Source organism: Marmota flaviventris, unplaced genomic scaffold, assembly GCF_047511675.1.
Source record: "Marmota flaviventris isolate mMarFla1 unplaced genomic scaffold, mMarFla1.hap1 Scaffold_45, whole genome shotgun sequence".
Lineage (NCBI taxonomy): Eukaryota > Metazoa > Chordata > Mammalia > Rodentia > Sciuridae > Marmota > Marmota flaviventris.
Genome location: NW_027288277.1, coordinates 278,679 through 300,153, shown reverse-complemented (window position 1 = coordinate 300,153; position 21,475 = coordinate 278,679). Strand labels below are relative to the sequence as shown.

At 41.6% G+C, this 21,475-nt stretch overlaps 1 long non-coding RNA gene across 1 annotated transcript in view; it reads left to right on the top strand.

Annotated features, from left to right (window-relative positions):
- The first annotated feature begins 6,034 nt into the window (after positions 1-6,034).
- Positions 6,035-21,475, top strand: part of LOC139704212 (uncharacterized) — a 36,182-nt gene continuing 20,741 nt past the window's right edge. Inside the window, exon 1 of the long non-coding RNA XR_011706228.1 lies at positions 6,035-6,124. This is a non-coding gene — a long non-coding RNA (uncharacterized lncRNA). The remainder of the gene's footprint in view (positions 6,125-21,475) is intronic.

Genomic DNA, 21,475 nt, shown 5'->3' with positions numbered 1-21,475 from the left:
CAGGAGAGGTTAGGGAATGGCTGAGACCCTTAAGTGCTTCCCACAGACGGAGGAGAATCATTACAGAGCAGAGGTCAAGGGATCTAGCAATAAGGAGGCACTTGGTGACCTTCCAGAAGGCCCTTTCATGAGAGTGGTGGTGACAGATGCCAGGGCTTGGTCACTAAGGAAGGTGTGGGCAGGAGGAAATGAGCATCAACCTCTTGGCACTGAGGCAAGGCAGAACTGGGACAGTAGCAGATCCAGCGATGGCTTTTTCAAAATAAGGGTGACCTGTGCATGGTTACCCCCTGGAAATGACTTGTTCTGGCTGATTTATGACAGCCCAAACTTGGAAAGGGATAAATCATGGCAGCTGAAGAATCACTTTGAAAAATGACTCTCCTTCACGAGAGAATTCTCCATAGAATCAAAGTGGCTGGTACACAAAGAAAAATACACTTGGCCTCCATGTAAAGTAAGCATGACTTTGAGGAAGAATGAGAGGCCATTTTGCTGATAAGATTGACCAAGAGGAAATAGTGTGATAGGACAGACAGGTGGTGAGAAAGTGGGCAGGAGGCCACTGTCACCCATCCTGTCGGGAGTGGAAGTGGGTGCACTTTTGGGGAGAATAGGATTTTGAAAATGTCTGCTGCATTTGATGTGCACATTGTCCACCTAGTAATTTTACTTTTGGAAAATTATCTGGTGAGTATACTATGTATCATCCTATAGATATATGCATATCTCTTGCTATGGTGTGAGTATGGTTTGCCCCCTCTGAAACTATATTGAAATGTAATCCCCAATAAGAAAGGGTGGAAACTTAATCCATCTATGGGGCCCTTTGAGAGATATTTAGATTAAAGGAGATCATCAGGATAACATCCCCATGATTAAATTCTGGTGTCCTAATAAGAAGACACAGGGAGATCAGGACAAATACATAGTGGGTGTGTGCTCTTTCTCTAACCATGTGATGCTCTAGGCCACCTCAAGACTCTGCCAAGCAAGAAGACCGTCCACAGATATGACCTTGAACCATCAGCTTGGGTCAAAATAAACCTCTTTTCTTTATGACTTAACAGTCTGTGGTATTGTGTTTTTAGCATCAGAAAATAGACTAATATGTTTTAATATATGTATAAAGATATATTCACAGGATGTTATTTACCAAGATGTTCATTGGAACATTAGTGTGTGTGTGTGTGTGTGTGTGTGTGTGTGTGTGAGAGAGAGAGAGAGAGAGAGAGAGAGAGAGAGAGAGAGAGAGACAGAGAGAGAGAGAGAGAGAGAGAGAGAGAGAGAGAGAGAGAGAGAGATCCAAGTTACACAGACCATAGATACTATGATGCATTCATTCTGTCACTGCAAGAAAGGCGGGCTATATCTCCTAACATGGAATGGTGCTCATCATTTATTAATAGGTGGGGAAAAGAAAAGATAAAATCATGAAGGGACAGGCACTTAAAATGGCTGGGAAGGGCTGGGATTGTAACTCAGTGGAAGAGCGCTTGCCTAGCATGTGCGAAGCACTGGGTTCAATTCTTAACACCTCATAAAATAAAAAGTTTTATTGAAAATTAAAAAACATTTTTAAAAATGGCTAGGAAATAAGAAAGGGTTAAAACTGATTATTTTGAAGGAATGAGAAGGGGCAAAAGTGAGTTTAACCTCTCATATTATTTTCTTCCTCTACTTCTGTAAATTTTAACATTTAAAATAAAATACTGGCAGGTGCATGACTGTAATCCCAGCGACTTGGGAGGCCCCAGGATTGTGAGTTCAAAGCCAGCCTCAGCAAAAGTGAGGCCCTAAGCAACTCAGTGAGACCCTGTCTCTAAATAAAATATAAAATAATGTTGGGGATGTGACTCAGTGGTCGAGTATCCCTGAGTTCAATCCCTGCCAAAAAAAAAAAAAAAAAATTGAAAAATGCCATATAAAATTCCTTTAAATCTCTAGTTCTCCCGTAAAATTAAAAAAAAAAAAATCCATTTGAAATATTTGATTAGTCACTCCTGTTTCTGGAGCACATCTGCATTAAGGTACACCAGTGTGGTTAAATGACCCACCACCAATGGGTTTCTGTTAGTATCTTCTTCTCCACTGTTAGTATCTTCTCTGTTGTGGAAGCTGGCAAATTCCCAGGGGGTTAAAAAGTACCGCAAACTCTCATCAGAAACCTTCCTACAGCCTCCATGCCCATTCAAAGTAAGTTCTATTTTTACAAATGATATACAAGTTGAGGATTTTGTCCTATTCTGCATTGGCAGATGGAGTGTCCCAAATCTAATCTATCATGATAATCACAGGATTTTTTTAAGACAAACTCCTTTATCATCCCTCCCCTCTTCTGACCTAGTACATCTAGGCTGGGTTCCTGAAACTTATTTTTCCAAGTTCTCAAGATGCCTCAATATAGAGCTAGATCTAGGAATTACAGCCTTGCTCTGCTTGAGAATTCTCTTGACTTGGAAATTACTCTGCAGTATTGCAGGTCATTCTCTCTAGAATAGAAGTCTCTGTTTATTGGCTTAGCAACGAGAACATACACACAGTTTCCAGAAGCCTATTGATAGGCAGACGAATGTGCATGGAAGGACTGTATTTCTTAAGCTTTTCCAGTTGTTTCTCCTATAGAGAATACCCTAGCATGATTGCAGCCTTGATTTTGGCTGAACCCTGATTGAAGGAGGCAGCACTGATGAGACCCACTTAAAGCAGTCTTTACCACCCACCTGCTTGTCCCAGAGGTCCTGGGAGAATTGGAGGCCCTTACTGAAACAACTTTGTCACCTACCTTTGTCAGAGTTTTCCTTGTGGTTCATTTCATGGAGATGGACACCAATTTTGGAGGCAACTCAGCCTGGTCTTGAATGTAGATGCCTTTATTTTTTTTTTAAATTTAAAATTATTTATTTATTCTAAGTTGTCATATATGACTGCAAAATGCATTTCAGCTCACAGTACACATATGGAGCACAATTTTTCATTTCTCTGGTTGTACGCAAAGTAGAGTCACACCATTTGCGTTTTATATACATGTACTTAGGGTAATGATTGTCCATCTCATTCCACCCTCTTTCCTACCCCTATGCCCCTCCCTTCTTCTCTCTCCCCTTTTTCCTATCCAAAGTTCCTCCATTCCTCCCATTTTCCTGTCCTCCATTATAGATCAGCATCCACATATTAGAGAAAACATTTGGCTTTTGGTTTCTTGGGATTAGCTTATTCCATCCATTTACCTAAAAATGCCATGATTTTGTTCTCTTTTATTGCTGAGTAATATTCCATTGTGTATATAGGCCACATTTTTTATCCATTCTTCTACTGAAGGGCACCTAGGTTGGTTCCACAGATTAGCTATTGTGAATTGTGCTGCTATAAATATTGATGTGGATGTGTCCCTGTAGCACTCTGATTTTAAGTCCTTTGGCTAACTTGTAAGGGTAAAAGAAATTGAAGTTAAAGCGTAAAAGTTAAAGGGTAAAAGACCGGGTGTTGTAAAGTTTCTAAGCTGCAAGGTCTGAGTTAAAATGTAAAGAATTAGGTATTTTTAGGTTTCTATGCTACCTGCAAAACCTGAAATTTCTGTAGCTGTTGAGACAATGCTTGGAACTGCCCAGTAAATATTTCCCCTGACTATTGGTTGTTTAATAAGGGCTCTGTGTGGTCGCACGTAGGCATTGCAGAGCCTGGACCAATCAGTTTAAATGTAACCCCCTCCTTAGGAAAGACCTATCACTCCAGCCTGACCTGTTCCCGCCAATGAATGAACCAATCATGTTTAGGAGTTGTTATTCAGTTTTCCCGCGCCTCATGATGATTTGTTCTGATGTATACAAGGCCCTCCGTCCTCCCCAAAAAGCGTACTTAAGCAGTGCTCAGCCCCTGCTTGGGGCTCTGGGCTGCGTTCCCTTCTTGAGTGGGCACGGAGCCCCAGCATGCTGGTTCAATAAATCCCCCCTTCTGCCAATTGCATGAGTGGTCACTTGGTGGTCTCTTTCTCCGACGTTTCGCGGGACACTTACAGGCATTTTCTGATACTCTTTCTATTTAAAAGGCACTTTTTTTGTTTCCTTTTACTAGATACTGTGAATAAAGGTACAATAAAATAGATGTGTGGCAATATCTTTAGCAAAATAATCCAATTTCTTTATATATATACCCAGAATTATTATTACTGGATTGTATGGCATTTTTTTTTTACCAAGAATTATTATTTATATCTTTATATTCATTTGGATGCTGGAAATTAACCCTTAGTAACTTTACCAGTGTGCTACATACCCAGTCTCCAACACTTTTATTAATTAATTTATTTTTGAGAGAGGGTTTTACTGAGTTTCTTAGGACCTTCTCAAGTTCTTAAGGCTGGTATTTAACATAAGAATAAACCTCTAGTTTTCTACCTCTCATCCTCCTAAGCCACTGGGAGTATAGTAGTGTACAACCTTGGACTGCTACCTCAAATTATTACTAGTGGATTATGTGAAATTTATATTTTGGGCTTTTGAAGAACCTTAACACTTATAAATATCTTCATTAAATTTATATTGTTGGGGCTGGGAATGTGGCTCAAGCGGTAGCGCACTCACCTGGCATGCACGGGGTGCTGGGTTTGATCCTCAGCACCATATGAAAATAAAATAAAGATGTTGTGTCCACTGGAAAAAAACTAAAAAAATGAATATTGAAAAATTCTCTCTCTCTCTCTCTCTCTCTCTCTCTCTCTCTCTCTCTCTCTCTCTCTCTCTTCTTTCTCTGTTTAAAAAAATTATATTGTAACCAAAATTTTTACACATTTATGTACTCTGGAATCCCTATTAATTATGAGATATTTGCTTGGTTTTGTTTGGTTTGGTGCTGAGTAGTGAACCAAGGAGTGCATACCACTGAGGCACATCCACATTCCTTTTTATGTTATATTTTGAGACAGTCTCTCACTAAGTTGATTGGAGCCTTGTTATGTTAATGAGGCTGTCTTTTAACTAACAATTCTCCTGCATCATTTTCCATAGCTTCTAGAATATCAGGCATAAGCCACCATGTATGACAATTTTAGATTTTAAAATAGCCATTCCAACAGCACTACATAAAATGCATAAAATCTATTTGATTAATGCATTAAATCCCTGAGGTAAGTTTATTTGAAGTAGCCAGTTTAGGAATATTGTATAAAGATTAGCAAGGATGGTGAAATGTGATAGACATTATTATCTAAAGTAGATGTATGAAGACAGGAATTGATGTGAAATACTTTATATACAAACAGAGGTATGAAAAATTGTTCTATATGTGTAATAAAAATTGTGATGCATTCCACTGTCATGTATTTATTTATTTTTTATTTTTTTAACATTTTTTTTTAAATTTTTTATTGTTGGTTGTTCAAAACATTACATTGTTCTTGACATATCATATTTCACACTTTGATTCAAGTGGGTCACTGTCATGTATTTAAAAAATAAAACCAAAAGTAAAGATTTCTTGGGAATAAACAGGGATTTTCTTAACCCCTTTTGTGAATTATTGTTGGAATCTATAGTCCATAATAATCCTAGAAACACATGTAAATTAATTTGTTTGCAAGTTATGAATATTTGTACATGTTTAGTCACCTTTGCATCTAAAGCGTGGAACTTCAGAAAATAATACCTTGAACAAAATATTTTAAAGTTTAAAAACTCAGTGCACAAACACATTTATTTTAGGAGCAACTGGTAGTTGCTGAGTTATTTCTGTGGTTAGCTGTGTTGGGGCAAGGCTCTGGAAGTGTTAAAATCTCACTCAAGGTATTGGCAATTTACTGTATTTTACACTATTTACACCCACAATACAATACTGCCAGCCAAAGCCATTGGAAAAACATGCTGATAAATGTCTTGAAATAAATGGACACCTTTGATATTTGGCCATTTCTCTTCATTGATCCCAGCTCATGGGAAAGTTGGAAATACATTAATGATACCTAGAAAATCACCATATTATCTGTGCCTTAGATACATGTGTATCACTTCTTCCACATTTCTCTTTACTGAAGGTAATTCTGGCAATTGGGGACTTGGTCCAAGATGAAGTACTTTGCTCCAGACAGAGCTGATGCTCAGTGTATTCCAGCTTTTCCTGCTGACTGAAGGTATATATTTTCAAAATTTTCCAATGTATCTAATCTATCTACTCATTTTTTACTTTAAAAAGAGAAACTTATAATATGAGTAGCTTTTTTTTAAGTGTGTATGTAGGTAGAGGAATGATCCATAATTTTAATATTCTGCTTTATTTTTAACATCACTCCCCCCTTAACATCTGACATTTTCTTGTGTGTTGCTAAGGTTGTAATCCAGTACCCTGCACATTATGCCCACATTCTTAACCACTAAATTGTGCCACCAGTACAAAATTCTAACTTTATTTATTTTTTTTTAATTTTTTATTGTGGGTTGTTCAAAACATTACAAATTTCTTGACATATCATATTCCACACTTTGATTCAAGTGGGTTATGAACTCCCACCTTCACCCCATACACAGATTGCAGAATCACATCAGTTACACATCCATTGATTTACAAATTGCCATACTAGTGTCTGTTGTGCTCCGCTGCCTTTCCCATCCTCCACCCTCCCCCCTCCCCACCTCTCCCCTCCCCTCCCCTCCTCTCTCTCTACCCCCTCCACTGTATAACCCTGAGGGTCTCCTTCCATTACCATGCAATTTCCCTTCTCTCTCCCTTTCCCTCCCACCTCTCATCCCTGTTAAATGTTAATATTCTTCTCCTGCTCTTCGTCCCTACTCTGTTCTTAGTTACTCTCCTTATATCAGAGAAGACATTTGGCATTTGTTTTTTTAGGGATTGGCTAGCTTCACTTAGCATAATCTGCTCTAATGCCATCCATTTCCCTGTAAATTCTATGATTTTGTCATTTTTTAATGCAGAGTAATACTCCATTGTATATAAATGCCACATTTTTTTTATCCATTCGTCTATTGAAGGGCATCTAGGTTGGTTCCACAGTCTTGCTATTGTGAACTGTGCTGCTATGAACATCGATGTAGCAGTGTCCCTGTAGCATGCTCTTTTTAGGTCTTTAGGGAATAGACCAAGAAGGGGAATAGCTGGGTCAAATGGTGGCTCCATTCCCAGCTTTCCAAGAAATCTCCATACTGCTTTCCAAATTGGCTGCACCAATCTGCAGTCCCACCAGCAATGAACAAGTGTACCCTTTTCCCCACATCCTCGCCAGCACTTGTTGTTGTTTGACTTCATAATGGCTGCCAATCTTACTGGAGTGAGACGGTAACTTAGGGTGGTTTTGATTTGCATTTCTCTGACTGCTAGAGATGTTGAGCATTTTTTCATGTACTTGTTGATTGACTGTATGTCCTCCTCTGAGAAGTGTCTGTTCAGGTCCTTGGCCCATTTGTTGATTGGGTTGTTTGTTCTCTTATTGTCTAATTTTTTGAGTTCTTTGTATACTCTGGATATTAGGGCTCTATCTGAAGTGTGAGGAGTAAAGATTTGTTCCAAGGGTGTAGGCTCCCTGTTTACCTCTCTTATTGTTTCTTTTGCTGAAAAAAAAAAAAAAAACTTTTTAGGTGAGTAAGTCCCATTTGTTGATTCTAGTTATTAACTTTTGTGCTATGGGTGTCCTATTGAGGAATTTGGAGCCCGACCCCACCGACTGTAGATCGTAGCCAACTTTTTCTTCTATCAGACGGCGCATCTCTGATTTGATATCAAGCTCCTTGATCCATTTTGAATTCACTTTTGTGCATGGCGAGAGAAAGGGTTTCAGTTTCATTTTGTTGCATATGGATTTCCAGTTTTCCCAGCACCATTTGTTGAAGATGCTATCCTTCCTCCATTGCATGCTTTTAGCCCCTTTATCAAATATAAGATAGTTGTAGTTTTGTGGATTGGTTTCTGTGTCCTCTATTCTGTACCATTGGTCCACCCACCTGTTTTGGTACCAGTACCATGCTGTTTTTGTTACTATTGCTCTGTAGTATAGTTTGAAGTCTGGTATCGCTATACCGCCTGATTCACACTTCCTGCTTAGCATTGTTTTTGCTATTCTGGGTCTTTTATTTTTCCATATGAATTTCATGATTGCTTTCTCTATTTCTACAAGAAATGCCGTTGGGATTTTGATTGGCATTGCATTAAACCTATAGAGAACTTTTGGTAATATCGCCATTTTGATGATGTTAGTTCTGCCTATCCATGAACAGGGTATATTTTTCCATCTTCTAAGATCTTCTTCTATTTCTCTCTTTAGGGTTCTGTAGTTTTCATTGTATAAGTCTTTCACCTCTTTTGTTAGGTTGAATCCCAAGTATTTTATTTTTTTTTTTTTGAAGATATTGTGAATGGAGTGGTTGTCCTCATTTCCATTTCAGAGGATTTGTCGCTGATATACAGGAATGCCTTTGATTTATGCGTGTTGACTTTATATCCTGCCACTTTGCTGAATTCATTTATTAGCTCTAATAGTTTCTTTGTAGACCCTTTTGGGTCTACTAGGTATAGAATCATTTCATCTGCAAATAGTGATAATTTAAGTTCTTCTTTTCCTATTTTTATGCCTTTAATTTCTTTTGTCTGTCTAATTGCTCTGGCCAGTGTTTTGAGAACTATGTTGAACAGAAGTGGAGAGAGAGGGCATCCCTGTCTTGTTCCAGATTTTAGAGGGAATGCCTTCAGTTTTTCTCCATTCAGAATGATGCTAGCCTGAGGCTTAGCATAGATTGCTTTTACAATATTGAGGTATGTTCCTATTATCCCTAGTTTTTCTAGAGTTTTGAACATAAAGGGATGCTGTACTTTGTCGAATGCTTTTTCCGCATCTGTCGAGATGATCATATGGTTCTTATTTTTAAGTCTATTGATGTGGTGAATAACATTTATTGATTTCCGTATATTGAACCAGCCTTGCATCCCAGGGATGAAACCTACTTGATCATGGTGTACAATTTTTTTGATATGTTTTTGTATCCGATTCGCCAGAATTTTATTGAGGATTTTTGCATCTAGGTTCATTAGAGATATTGGTCTGTAGTTTTCTTTCTTTAAAGTGTCTTTGTCTGGTTTAGGTATCAGGGTGATGTTGGCCTCATAGAATGAATTTGGAAGTTCTCCCTCCTTTTCTATTTCCCGAAGTAGCTTGAAAAGTATTGGTATTAGTTCTTCTTTAAAGGTTTTGTAAAATTCTGCTGTAAACCCATCCGGACCTGGGCTTTTCTTAGTTGGTAGTCTTTTGATGGATTCTTCTATTTCCTCAATTGATATTGGTCTGTTTAGGTTTTCTATATCCTCCTGACTCAATCTGGGCAGATCATATGACTTAAGAAATTTATCTATGCCTTCACTATCTTCTAATTTATTGGAGTATAAGGATTCAAAATAGTTTTTGATTATCTTCTGTATTTCTGAAGTGTCTGTTGTGATATTGCATTTTTCATCCCGTATGCTGGTAATTTGAGTTCTCTCTCTTCTTCTCTTTGCTAGCATGGCTAAGGGTCTGTCGATTTTGTTTATTTTTTCAAAGAACCAACTTGTTTCCGAAGTCCATATGAGTGATATGATTTTTCCCAACCTTTCACCTTCAGCCTACGTATGTCTTTTCCTATCAAATGCGTCTCCTGTAGGCAGCATATTGTTGGGTCTTGTTTTGTGATCCATTCTACTAGCCTGTGTCTCTTAATTGATGAGTTTAAGCCATTAACATTTAGGGTTATTATTGAGATATGGGTTGTTCTTCCAGCCATATTTGTTTATTTTTGTTACTAAACATGGTTTGTTTTCCTCTTTGATTATTTCCGCCCCCCCCTTTACTGTCCTACCTCCCACTGTTGGTTTTCATTCTTCTTTTCCATTTCCTCTTCCTGTAATGCTTTGGCGAGGATGTTTTGAAGAGATGGTTTTCTAGCTGCAAATTCTTTAAACTTTTGTTTATCGTGAAAGGTTTTAATTTCATCCTCCATCCTGAAGCTTAATTTCGCTGGATACACAATTCTTGGTTGGAACCCATTTTCTTTCAGTGTTTGAAATATGTTATTCCAGGATCTTCTAGCTTTCAGAGTCTGTGTTGAAAGATCAGCTGTTATCCTGATTGGCTTACCCCTAAATGTAATCTGCTTCCTTTATCTTGTAGCTTTTAAAATTCTCTCCTTATTCTGTATGTTGGGCATCTTCATTATAATGTGTCTAGGTGTGGATCTCTTATGATTTTGCACATTCGGCGTCCTGTAGGCTTCTAGGATTTGGGATTCTGTCTCATTCTTCAAGTCTGGGAAGTTTTCTTGTATTATTTCATTGAATAGACTGCTCATTCCTTTGGTTTGGAGCTCTGTACCTTCCTGTATCCCAATGACTCTTAAGTTTGGTCTCTTAATGTTATCCCATATTTCTTGGATGTTCTGCTCATGGTTTCTTAACAGTCTTGCTGAGCTGTCTATGTTCTTTTCCAGTTGAAATACTTTGTCTTCATTGTCTGATGTTCTATCTTCTAAGTGTTCTACTCTGCTGGTAGTATTCTCCATTGAGTTTTTAAGTTGGTTTATTGCTTCCTGCATTTCTAGGATTTCTGATTGTTTGTTTTTTATAACCTCTATCTCCCTGTATAGTTGATCCTTTGCTTCCTGGATTTGTTTGCGTAATTCATTGTCGAAGTGATCTTTCATTGTCTGATTTTGCTGTTTAATGTCTTCCTTGATACTCCAGATCATCTGAAGCATGTATATCCTGAATTCTTTATCTGACATTCCATCTGCTGCAGCTGTTACCTCTTCTAAAGTTGCATTGACCTTCATTGCTTGTGGTCCTTTCTTTCCTTGTCTTTTCATACTGCTTGCGTATCTTTCCTGCAGGTTCGGGCTGCGGCTCTGCTCTCTCCTTATTCCAATTGGGGTGTCGTGGCTGCCACGCCGGCAGGTCACTGGGCCTGTTCTGGGAGCTGGCGGCGGCTCTGTTCTGCCCCTACTCCAATTGGGGTGATGAGTGTACCACGCCGGCAGGCCACCGGGCCTGATCCGCTGGTCAGTTGCAGGTTTGCCTACCCTGCAGGCGCAGGCGGCGGCTCTACTCTGCCCCTACTCCAAATGGGGTGACGTGTCTGTCGTTCCGGCAGGCCACTGGGCCTGTCCCGCTGCTCGGTCGCAGATCTGCCCACCTTTCGGGCACGGGTGGAGGCTCTGCTCTTCCCCTACTCCAATTGGGGTGTCATGACTACCCCGCCTGCAGGACGCTGGGCCTGTTCCTGGCACGGGCGGCGACTCTGCTCTGCCACTACTCCAATTAGGGTGGTGTTTGTACCCCGCCGGCAGGCTCCTGGGCCTGATCCGCCGGTCTGTTGTAGGTCTGCCTACCTTGGAGGCGCGGGCGGCGGATCTGCCCTGCCCCTCCTACCACACCTGCGGACCCCTGGGCCTGATCTGCAGGTTGATCACTGGTCTGCTCACCCTGCGGGCACGGGTGGCGGTTCCGCTCCGCCCCCACTCCAATTGGGGTCACGTGACCACCACACCGGCAGGGCCTGATCCGGGCGTGGGAGAAGGATCTGCTCTGCCCCTACTCCAGTTGGGGTGATGTGTGTACCACACTGGCAGGCCACTGGGCCTGACCCGCCAGGCTGTCACAGGTCTGTTTACCTTGCAAGCGCGAACGGCGGCTCTGCCCTGCCCCTCCTACCACGCCCATGTACCACTGGGTCGCGGGTCTGCCCACCTTGCGGGTGCGGGTGGCGGCTCCGCTCTGCCCCCTCTCCAATTGGGGTCACGCGGTCACCACGCTGGCGAGCCGCTGGGCCTTCTCCGGGCGCTGGCGGTGGCCCGGCTCCTCCCCTCTGGCTCGATGACAAATTGAGGAGACTCGGGTGACTGTGCCTCACCCCCCCTACCAGGAGACCAACTGCTTATGTCACCGCTGGTATTGATGAAGTTCTCTCCTCCGCCGCTTTCTGCAGACATCAGATCTCTGCCATGTTGGTATCCTATGCGAATGGCAGCATTTCGTTCCCCTTGCCGGGCAACCAAGGCAACGGGTGAGACCTGACCTGCCCTCAGCAGGACCCGGACCGAGAAGCAGTTTCCGCGGGCTCCTAGCCCCGGGCCAGGGAAGTTCCGGGAGCCGGAACTCGGCCGCTCCGTGCTCGGTGTAAGCTCCTATAAGTGTAAGCTCCAAGAAGCAATCCCCGCGGGCTCAGTTCCGGGAGCCGGAATTCGGCTGCTTAGTGCTTGGTGTATGCTCTGATAGGAGCAGGGACCAAGAAGCAGCCTCCGCAGGCTCCGCAGCCCTGGGCCAGAGCGGTTCCGGGACGGTTCCGGGAGCCGGAACTCGGCCACCCTGCGCTCGGTGTTCGCTCCGATAAGATCAGGTTCTAAGAAGCACCCAGGCGCTGAACCCTAGCAATCTGTCTGCAAGCCGCAGGCGAATTGTAGCCTGAAATTACCTGTTCTATGGCTGAATGAGCTGCGGTCAGTCGAAAACAGGGGTAGTGACATCAGTTTACCAACATGGTGGCTGCTGGCCTCCTCTGTGGTCTGACCGGTGTGGAGAACCGAGATGGACCGCTTCCTTCCCCTGTCTCGAACCCAGAATTCAGCCCTGAGTACGGTGCTTGCGTGGCTGGCAGAAACTGCAGCGCTGTAACCCTGCGTCTCTATCCCAGCGCGCGCTGCAGACTCTAGCCGCCGGGCGATTTGCTGAATAAGCAGTGTTACCCTCCGTGCGACAAACCTCTCGCATTTGAGTCCCCGTAGCCGATCCTCGTGCAATGGAAATCCTTCCTCCAGGTTCCGGAGCACCCCACTATTGCTGGAAATTCCTAACAAGATATCCTTTAGCCGTCCTGACTTGTCATACTCCCACACAGTGAAGCAGCACACGGGGGCAATGCACTCCCCTCGCCGCCATCTTCAAATTCTAACTTTAGATGGATCAGTTTTATGCCTTCATGTCTAATGTTATTTTTCACATGATTGAATTTAGGTAGACCTTTATGTTGCTCTTAACAATATTAAAAGTGGACATAGGTATGGATACCGATTTGTTCACATTATAATTCTTTTGTCTGTATTATTGCAATATAGATTATAATATGCATATATTATATGGCACATAACAATCACTATTGTAGTTGTTCTTCTAAATTAAAGGTGTGGGAGTATATTTTACATATTTTATTTCCCATATAAATTTTAAAAATGGGTTTGTCTCTTATTAAAACAACATCATGCTAAATTTTTTATGGAAAAATTATACTTTAAATTTAGGAAAAGTGATTGGTTTTGCAATTATGAGGTTTATTTACACACATGGTATTTCTAATTAAGTATTTTATGGGTTTCTGAAAACTTATATTTTGTAATAAGTTTTGCATAATTTCCTTGAAAGCCTCTATACATGTGATATGTTACAAAGATATCAATTTTATATAATATTTCTGTGATATTTTGTTCAGTTAGTTAAATAGGATGTAATGAAAGAAAATGTTTTTGGGCTCTAAAAGCCAATTTTTCTCAGACTTCAGTATTTCTTTCTTCTTGAATATACATTCTCTTTATCCAAGTATGAAATAATATAGCAGTAGCCTTATGCTATCATGTAACTGTATACTAACATGGCTGGCTCACTATGATACTTATTGAGGAGCATCATATATATTAAAAAGGTAAACAGTTTACAGAAATGAATAACAGTTATTTACATCTCCACCTTTAGTTCATGAGAATTTATTTCAGTCCTCATCAATATTATGTAGTTTTTGTATCTGATGCTACTTTCTATTTCTCTAATTTGTTATTTTTTTCAATTTTTGAACAATTCTCTTATATAGTTATTTAAGTCTCTTATGTGCTGTTCTCTTTGTGTCTTTCATTTTCTTTTTTTATTAAAAATGCTTAGTTATATGTGAGTTCTTGTTCTATTGTCTCTTCTCTTTGTACCTTACAATGTATTATTTATGAGTAAAATTTTTATTTTAATGTTGCCAAGTTTATGAATTTTTAACATATTTTGTGTAACTTTTTGAGAAGAAATAACATCTTTTTTGTGATTGAGATTTAAATCAAGGGTGCCATTTCACTGAATTTTATCCCCAGGCATTTTTGAATTAACATCTTTTGTTCAGGAGATACTGTGACTATATATGGCAGGAAAATAATAAATGCTTGTCATCTTGTGTTAAAGTCACCAAAAATGGGTATATAATACACATCAATTTATTTCAATTTCTGAGTGCAAGAGAAGAATAATAACTATCAACCCAGCAAATCTCCTGTTGCCCACTTCCATGAAGTATATGTAAAAAATAAGCACACATTTCTAAAAGCTACAACTTGCTCCTTCCCTTCTGTGCATGACACAATCTCTAGATGACTGGCTGGCAGCCAGACTGGGGATAAAACATCCTTTCAGGTGTCTGGCTGGGGGTTCAAGTGACTGCATACCCCATGGATTGGTGTAGACCTTCATTGGCCCTGATCATGACTCATGCTCATCAGGGGTTTCATGACACCCCTCTACAGGTATAAACATTGGGGGACAGGTGCTGTGTATTTGCCCTGCTCTTTTTTGGGGGTGGGAGGATACTGGGAAGTGAACACAGGAATGTGTTGCCTTTGAACCATGCCTCAAGTCCTTTTTAACGTTTTATTTTGAGACAGGGTCTTGCTAAATTGCTGAGGCTGGCCTCAAACTTGCAATCCTTCTGCCTCAGCCCCCAATTGCTGAGGATACAGGCTATCGGCATGGGCCACTGTGCCTAGCTGTGCCACTCTAGCTTTAGCTATTTGCCTCTAAGGCCTGGTGGCCTGTGCACAGTCTCCCATGTCCTGCTTTGCTGATTGCTGCTGTGCAGTGATCATGGCCTGGTGTTAAGGTGATTATATCAAAGTGAACTTTTGGGCTAGAGTTGGGCCAGGCCCAATCTCTTTCCTGGAATATGACTGAGGACTCAGATTTTTTTTGTCCAGCCTCTGTTGGATAGTCACAAATAAAAGTATGACAAAGTCAGGGTTGGAGATGGCCATGATTGGGTCAGAGACACCAGCTCATAGACAGCACATCTGCACAAAGAGGAAAAAAAAAACAGGGACTGGAGCCAGAGTAAAGCAGAGCACAGAGACTAGAATCCCACAGAAACAGGGAGTGAGGAGCTGTCCTGATCACTGTGAGCACCACTTTCTAAACCCAGACTATGTGACATTGAGGTGCCCTTTAAGTTTTAGAATGTGTGGTCCACTCTTGTGTATTCCAAGTGAGTCCCCTACTTGCCTCAGAAGGCCAAGCAAAGTTTGTTCATCACCAACAAACAGGTCACCAAGTGATGATATTCCCAGTTACCCTCTTCAGCATGAGTCTCCCCCCTCAGTACATCCTGTGGGTTCCTTCCAAAGGTGTTGTCCATCTGCTTTGAAATCTGGATCTATGGAATCCTGTTGCCAGAGATCCTCAATCCATAGGGAGTGAATGCTTTCTGTTAAGTTGACTGCTCATGACAGGGCACTTCAGTTAAAATGTTGATCTTATCATCGGGTGAGCTCTCTCTTGCACACTGATGAGAGAGCTGTATATAAAACAGGGCATATGTTGACCAAAACACAGTCTGCTTCATAATTGGGTTAATTGTCTAAAAATTCACATAGGATTAAATGCCATATCCATAGTGTTTTATCTACACTTGGCATTCATTTAATGGTAGCACACTTCATTATTTTATATACCTTGCTTTATACATGCTGCAATAAGATTGCTCAGCTTGGTTTCCATGTCCACCATTATTTAAATTACATGTCCTTGGCAAAGGCCACTCACTTACCTGATGTCTCAGTTTCTTGATCTGTAAAATTGGACAACATCCATCTCATAGCACTTTTTTGTCATCCATTTGAAGTTAAATGAGTTTCTATGTTTAAAGCAGGCTAAGAACTGTTTGGCATATGGTACTTCATAACCCCATAATTATTGAGTATAATTGTTGTCACATTAAACACACAAAACTAACAAGTGGCAAATTTAAATAACCAGTGCCAAGGAATCTCATGTACATTAATTCACTGTAGTGTAAAACATTTTATTATGATGATTTTAGCCATAGGTGGGGGTCTAACCTCATTTTATAATTGTAGATATGGAAGTTCAGAGAAATGAAAACACTGCTCATGGTTATTGATGGTAGATACCAGCGGACTTCAAGTTCTATTATTCAGTCTCTTAGTGAATGTTGAATCTGCTTCACCACATGCTTGAGTTGGAAGGCTACCAGCTTTATTTTTTAATAATTATAAAAATGGAAGAGACTATTATGTGAACATTTCAGTTAACTTTAACCAACTGAAATGCTCAGAGAACAGCATTTTTAGTGAACTGAAAATTAACTAGGCATAAAAATCTTAAAATATTAGTTTTTAATAAAGCAAAGTTGAAGTTAGACGAGCCCATTTATTGTAAAAGGCAATTTATCACAATTTGCACTCTGCCTTAGTGCAAAAACTAGAACAGAAACTAGTTTTAGTGATTATTGTGGTTACGGCTCTACTTCACACCTCACAGACTGCCAGAGGGATGAAGGAGAGCAGAGGTGAAATTGCCATGTTCTGACCTCTCTGTTCCCCATGTCACCTTCTCTCCAAGTCACCTTGTCATCCTGTGTGCCTTGATATGCCTCTTCTCAAAGTAGATTCATGGTTCTGGTTGGTGAAGGCACCCTGTATTTGATTGTGAGGCTCCTGGCTATACCATGTTTGGGTCTGTCCACACTCAGCATGAAGTGAGTTGTGTAGGGGTCTGTCCTGTACTCAAGCCTGCCTGTCATGTGGGGAGCAGAGAAACAGAGATTTTAAAATAAAAATTCAATATTTTTGGGTCCCCCATCTTTCCATCATCCAGTTTTTTCCAGCGCATGAGGGAGAACACACTAAGTGCTGTGCTGATGGAGCTGGGGAGATTGAGACCTAACAAGTAAGTGCACAAGAGTCAGTCAGGACTGAGAGCAGGAAGAAAGGTTTAGAACTCATCACCATTTTTATTGAAACTCTTGGGCAGTGCTGCGTGGTCCCACAGTGTGCTCTCCAGTTTGTGGCTCAGTTGTTTCTCTGTTTTGCACTTGGAACGTCTCAGAGCCAATGAAGACGAGGACCTGGAGATCATCCTTACATTGGGAACCCTATGAATCTAGCTGGTGGAAAGCCAAGCTGCCTCAGTGTTCCCACTGCATGGGGGGCAAACTGTGTTGACCTCCTCTCGCCAGGGATGCTCACACACAGCCGCTACTTGGGGACTCTCAGGCTCTGTAGCTGGGTTCTGATCAGAGTGTGATCCAGGCTCCTGCAGCAGCCCAGGATGTGGCCTTGACATTAGAGCCCTCGGGGAGAGATGCATAGTGTCTGAGGTCAATGCACCTGAACCTGTGTGCACCTAGTGGCCCCGGCCCCGGGAGTGTGGAGCGCTGTGGCCATAGGCCTGGTCCCAACAAGGAACCCCCGATGCTCACAGTGGGCTTCCAGGTTCCCGGTGGTCACACCACTCACGCTTGGCCCAGTCTGGCCCACAACACCACATGTGGGTCCACATGGGTCCACACGGTCCCTAGGAGTAAGTGGCCCACGTCCATCCATGCATGTTCTTTGGTCTCCACATACCCCACTCCAAGGGGGTTCAGGCCTGGAAGTGAAGACGTCCTGCCACTGTCTCCCTGGAGTCATGCTGGGTCACCTGAGAGCCCAGAGCTGCTTGGGCATGGTGTCTGTGGCCAGGAAAACAAGTAAACCACCCAGCTGACGCCTCCCCAGCTCATTTCAGAGGCTGAGCTTACAATGGGAGGGCACCATGGGCGGGGTAGGGACTGCTGGGCCCCCTGCGCAGGTCCGGTAGTGGGACAGGTGCAGGTTGACAGGCCACCTGGTAAGCAGGGCTGGACTGTGGGGTAGCGGGACCAAGTGCTCTTTGGAAGAGTCCAGAAAGGGTCATTAAGATATTTGACCCTTCTTTGAAAATTTCCCTTTGAGAGTGAACTGTTCCCATCTTCACTGACAGAAGGCCACTGCCACTGTGCATCCTAGTTGGGCTGCAAACTTGGAGAGGGAATTGCAGATAACAAGTTGAATGTTTTTAAGAATTTGTCATTTTCAAGTAATTCTTGACTTATACTCCTTCCTCATTCTTGTTCCCTTATGGTGACATTTAACTAGTAAGCCACCCAGAGTTTTTTCAGTTTTGAGGGGACCATTGGAGTAGATTTAAAAACCAAGTCTTTTAAAGCCTATAACCTCACCACAAAGGTTGTAGAAAGCATTTGTATCATTTAATATGTGCTCAGCCACTGAGGATGTTCCATGCACACAACCCATGAAGGCACTGCAAAGACAGATCTCGGCATAGTGGGGGAGACTAATTGCTCTGCATATGTGGACTAGAAACCTGGACCCCAAGTGAGAGAGCACAAAGGTGCCAAATCATGTCCATAGCTCTTCCTGAGTTCACTGATGTTGGGGGACAGGTGACATCTCTATTGCAGACTTGGCTTTATCTACAGAAGCAGTTTACTGATTGATATCTTTGTCACAGAGGATGACTCTGCATTTTAAAGAGAAGCAATGGGGGGGGGGGGGCTCAGCTGTCTGTCCTACAGAAATGAGGAGGCCTAGCATTATCCTCCCAAGTCTACTTTCCAAAGAGGTGGCTCCCAGGACTTTAAGAAAGATATTCCCAAATCATAAAGATGACGAGGAGCCCATTGAGTCTTCAGAAGGTTGTATGTGCATTTTAGAGTCAGGAGGAAGTACTTTAAATCCCCTAGTTTTCTAGCATAAATGCTTTGAGAGTTAAGGGAGGTAAATCTCTTCCCTTATTTTTGACATGGAGCACTAAGCCTCTTATTTTTAGTCTGTATATTTCTTTTCCAGGGACAGCAGACAGTAAGCTTGAAGAGCCCCCTCCCCTGCATTACAAATCCATTTCAAATCCAATCACATATGGTTTAGAAATCTTTACCATGGATGATTTTAGGACTGCCAGTAAAAGAGTTCAATGTAGACAAACTTCCTATTTTTGTGTCACCCTGTTTACTTGGCCACTGGCCAAGAAGATACCAGCACTTCAAGTGCTAGATACCCCCTTACTAGTTTTTCACAAACATATAAAATATACTAGTTTGTTGAAATGTGCAAACAAAGCCTCTGGCCTTGAGCTGGGCTTCACAGAGATGTCTACATTTTTAAGGTAAGAGAAATTACCAATTGGGCTTTATAATAACAGCTGGCAGGGGAGAAAAGAAAGGGGAGAAGAAGAATCACTCCACTTTTCAGGTGTTGTCCTTGAAGGGTTAACTTGCCCAAAACACTGAGAGAAAAAGTTGCTTTTATCTGAACTTCTGTAGACTGCAAAATTCTAAGCCTCTCCCCTTACATGCTGGGTATAAAACTTTGAAACTACCTGAACTCAGGGTTCAGGGGATAGATTGATTACAGAAAAGCTGTGCCCTCTGAACCTGGCTGCAGCCAAATAAAACTGTTTTCTGATATTTTCAGGGCCTTGCTTCATCTGTTACTAAAACAATCCAGGCACTCCTCTCTGTTTTGCTCTTGCAAATAAAACTCTTGTAGATAACTATAATAAGTCATATGCTGGGTTATCTCTCACTGACCTTAGAGTTACAGTTAATTCTACCTATAACCAGAGAATGCCCCATGGGAAACACAAAAAAACCCTTGCTACCAACGTACCCAACAATGTTTTTTGGAACGTCCCCCTCTGATAATGATAACATCCCATGGAATCAATGTGTTACTGCCATACCTTTTCTGGGGAAGAACAACATCTATGTGCCTAGGCAGGCGCAGCCCCCTGGAATGTAACTAATGTGCCCCAAAACCACATGGGCTACTGCAGTAACTGCTATACAGAACAAGTCATTACCAATGGGTGTTCTGGAAATCAGTATTGCATGATGGATATCACACCAATATTTTTAGCTGCTAGACCCATCAAACGGGCAGCAGCCAGCTGGATAAATGGGTCTATATTGAGTCCATACCCTGACCATGGATTTTGACAATTGTCTTGGTAAGGTTATGCATAGTCATAAAATAGTTAGCATCCCAACCACATTTAACATACTATATATTATATATGCATGGATTTGTCTTTGTGTCAAATTATGATTATACCCCACTAAGCACAAGCTTGCATTACACCACCCTTTGCCATGCTAACAATCAATGATACTGATGGCATAAATATCACTAAGACAGAGATCCCTTATGCAGTCAATATATCCTGCTGGCTAACAAATTGGCTAACCCATGCTATGAAAGCTAAATGTATATTTATTCTCAGAGTGTCCCCAGCAGTCTGGCTTCCAGTGAACCTGTCTGGAGAGTAAAGGAGTCCATGGGACATGGAGATGAAGAATCTTATGCAATTAGCCTTATCATCACTGGGATTATTGCCCTGGTAGCCACCTTTGCCGCCATAACCAGTGCTGCTGCTTTACTCACTCAGAGCATCTAGACTTCTCAGAATATAAACAATTTGTCTACTACCATGGCAGAATCCTATGCCATTCAAAATGACTAAATAAATTGTTCCAAGCCACTATCTTAGTCTTTCAGCACGAACTAGACCTCTACCAGGAAAAACTAGATATTTTGTTTATGTTGCAAAGGCTCACTTGTGACCCTAAATTTTAGAGTATTTGTGTCACCCAATATGCTGTATCTGAAAATGTAACCTTACACTTCTCCAATTTTTCTTAGTATATTAACGGTGCTTGGGATGCTAACTATTTTATGACTATGCATATCCTTACCCAGGCAATTGTCAAAATCAATGAGACAAAGGTGTCTATCTTGAAAATCATTTTTTTTTTTGCTTCCATGAATTGACTGAACATTGCAAAAACCTGATAGCTGAATTAACTAATGCTTATAAAGCTATTACCCTGGCCCTACTGTTCATAATAGTGATAATATTTTCCCTTGTTGTGAGATGGTTATGGTAACCGTATGAAGACTACCCAATGAAAAACAGCAATGCTGGCTGAAATCTTTGCAGAAGAGTCAGAGTGGGGAGATGTGGGAAAAAGTGCATGGATTACTGCATACGTGGCATGTGTTAACAGCATCTGATTTGCAGTCCACTCCCCTTGTGCTAAGCGTGTGAGTGACAGGCCACTCCCCTCGTGCTTGGCTTGGCTTGTGAGAGGCACAGCCCTGGACCATACGTTGCAGTTTGTGTGCTTGCTCCATGGCCCACTTATTGATTGGTTGCTGCAAGGAAAGTTAGTAGACATTGCATTGGTGGCTGCCTGTCATCTGCTTAGCTACTGCCTGAGAATAAATACATGGTAACTGTGCAATAAAATCAGACCTGTTTTCTGTTTGGTCTCTGGAGGTCTTTATTAGTGACTCTGAAGCCACACTCTCCTCATCCCTGTTCTGTGGACCTCCTTGCTGGACGAGGCCACACATAACAAAGAGAGTTAAACATT